The sequence below is a fragment of the Aegilops tauschii genome, chromosome 7, assembly GCF_002575655.3.
Source record: "Aegilops tauschii subsp. strangulata cultivar AL8/78 chromosome 7, Aet v6.0, whole genome shotgun sequence".
In the NCBI taxonomy this organism is placed as follows: Eukaryota; Viridiplantae; Streptophyta; class Magnoliopsida; order Poales; family Poaceae; genus Aegilops; species Aegilops tauschii.
The window spans coordinates 131693058-131696476 of NC_053041.3; positions in this window are offsets into that span (position 1 = coordinate 131693058).

Genomic DNA, 3419 nt, shown 5'->3' on the forward strand with positions numbered 1-3419 from the left:
GTGAAGTTTTTCCCGTGGTTCGGATAGTTGGCGCTATCTTATGTCTATGTTGATGGAACCTTCGATCTGTGAAGGATCTAAGATCACAAGTATCCCGGTTGTGATATTCCACGAAGGAATAAGGTTCACAGAGGCTCCACGAAGAAGAAACCACACCTATTCCACCATGGCGCATGCCCATGAAGGAATTGTCTCACTAAGGTAGATCTTCACGAATTATGCGATCTCCAAGATCGTGCAAACTTCTCGCGTTCTTCACACCTTGAAGACTTCCAAGCGACACCTAGCCGATATAGGAGGCGCACACTCATCAAAAGTAGCAAGAAAGAGGTTGCTTGGTGATGAATTATTTGCTCGTGTGCTTCAAAAGATAATCTCCCCAATACTCATACTCTCTCAAGATTTGGCTATGGATTTGGAGAAGTGGGAGTGGAAAGCAAGAGGGGATTAAATCTCAAAGGGTTTGATTGGATAGTTGGATTGGAAAGCCTTTTGAAATCAGCACAAGGAGGTGGAGTTCTCTCTCCAAACATATGATGGAGTGGAGTTTGCTTCGAGTTGAACTAGTCGGATAAGTGGGGGTATATTTAGACTGGAACATAAATCTGACCGTTACTCACTTTATTGCACATCTCGGAGATTCTGACAGGAATTGCTCGGTGGCTCTAGAGTGAACAAACGTGTCAAGTTTCATATGCATCAGTACTTCCGAATGAAAAAAAATCGGTGACTCCGAAGAGATCACTTCAATAGTGGCACTCTCTGTTAACGTTGCAGAAGTTCTAAATTGTATTGCTCAGAATTTCCGACATGGTAACAGTAATTTTACCAGGTTGCTTTCGATGGCTTTGGATGGAATGTTGGAGGCTTGGATTGAATAGGGTTTGTCCAACGACTATATCTTGATGATTAGGTGGTTTCAAGTAGAAATGCTTCATTAGCACGGAGATGAATTGAAGGAAATATGCCCTAGAGGCAATAATAAAGTTATTATTTATTTCCTCATATCATGATAAATGTTTATTATTCATGCTAGAATTGTATTAACCGGAAACATAATACATGTGTGAATACATAGACAAACATACTGTCACTAGTATGCCTCTACTTGACTAGCTCGTTAATCGAAGATGGTTGAGTTTCCTAGCCATGGACATGAGTTGTCATTTGATTAACGGGATCACATCATTAGGAGAATGAGTGATTGACTTGACCCATTCCGTTAGCTTAGCACTTGATCGTTTAGTATGTTGCTATTACTTTCTTCATGACTTATACATGTTCCTATGACTATGAGATTATGCAAATCCCGTTTACCGGAGGAACACTTTGTGTGCTACCAAACGTCACAACGTAACTGGGTGATTATAAAGGTGCTCTACAGGTGTCTCCGAAGGTACTTGTTGAGTTGGCGTATTTCGAGATTAGGATTTGTCACTCCGATTGTCGGAGAGGTATCTCTGGGCCCTCTCCGTAATGCACATCACTATAAGCCTTGCAAGCAATGTGACTAATGAGTTAGTTGCGGGATGATGCATTACGGAACGAGTAAAGAGACTTGCCGGTAACGAGATTGAACTAGGTATTGAGATAACGACGATCGAATCTCGGGCAAGTAACATACCGATGACAAAGGGAACAACGTATGTTGTTATGCGGTTTGACCGATAAAGATCTTCGTAGAATATGTGGGAGCCAATATGAGCATCCAGGTTCCGCTATTGGTTATTGACCGGAGACGTGTTTCGGTCATGTCTACATAGTTCTCGAACCCGTAGGGTCCGCACGCTTAAAGTTTGGCACGATCGGTATTATGAGTTTTTGTGTTTTGATGTACCGAAGGTAGTTCGGAGTCCCGGATATGATCACGGACATGACGAGGAGTCTCAAAATGGTCGAGACATAAAGATCGATATATTGGACGACTATGTTTGGACACCGGAAAGGTTCCGGGAAGTTTCGGACATTTACCGGAGTAGCGTGGGGTTACCGGAACCCCCCGGGGAGTTAAATGGGCCTCATGGGCCTTAGTGGGAGAAGAGGAGGGGCGGCCAGGGTAGCCGCGCGCCCCCTCCCCCTCTAGTCCGAATTGGACAAGGAGGGGGGCGGCGCCCCCCTTTTTCCTTCTCCTCCTCTCTCCCTTCCTTCCCTCTCCTACTCCAACAAGGAAAAGGAGGAGTCCTACCCCCCCCTTGGCGCGCCCTCCTCCTGGCCGGTCACCTCCCCCCTTGTTCCTTTATATACGGGGGCAGGGGGCACCTCTAGAGAAAACAATTGATCTCTTGATCTCTTAGCCGTGTGCGGTGCCCCCCTCCACCATATTCCACCTCGGTCATATCGTAGCGGTGCTTAGGCGAAGCCCTGCGTCGATAGCAACATCATCACTATCATCACGCCGTCGTGCTGACGGAACTCTCCTGTGAAGCTCTGCTGGATCGGAGTTCGCAGGACGTCATCAAGCTGAACGTGTGCTGAACTCGGAGGTGCCGTACATTCGGTACTTGGATCGGTCAGATCGTGAAGACGCACGTGAAGGAAATATGCCCTAGAGGCAATAATAAAGTTATTATTTATTTCCTTATATCATGATAAATGTTTATTATTCATGCTAGAATTGTATTAACCGGAAACATGATACATGTGTGAATACATAGACAAACAGAGTGTCACTAGTATGCCTCTACTTGACTAGCTCGTTGATCAAAGATGGTTATGTTTCCTAGCCATAGACAAAGAGTAGTCATTTGATTAACGGGATCGCATCATTAGGAGAATGATGTGATTGACTTGACCCATTCCGTTAGCTTAGCACTTGATCGTTTAGTATGTTGCTATTGCTTTCTTCATGACTTATACGTGTTCCTATGACTATGAGATTATGCAACTCCCGTTTACCGGAGGAACACTTTGTGTGCTACCAAACGTCACAACGTAACTGGGTGATTATAAAGGTGCTCTACAGGTTTCTCCGAAGGTACTTGTTGGGTTGGCGTATTTCGAGATTAGGATTTGTCACTCCGATTGTCGGAGAGGTATCTCTGGGCCCACTCGGTAATGCACATCACTTAAGCCTGGCAAGCATTGCAACTAATGAGTTAGTTGCGGGATGATGTATTACGGAACGAGTAAAGAGACTTGCCGGTAACGAGATTGAACTAGGTATTGAGATACCGACGATCGAATCTCGGGCAAGTAACATACCGATGACAAAGGGAACAACATATGTTGTTATGCGGTTTGAGCGATAAAGATCTTCGTAGAATATGTGGGAGCCAATATGAGCATCCAGGTTCCGCTATTGGTTATTGACCGGAGATGTGTCTCGGTCATGTCTACGTAGTTCTCGAACCCGTAGGGTCCGCACGCTTAAAGTTCGATGACGGTTATATTATGAGTTTATGTGTTTTGATGTACCGAAG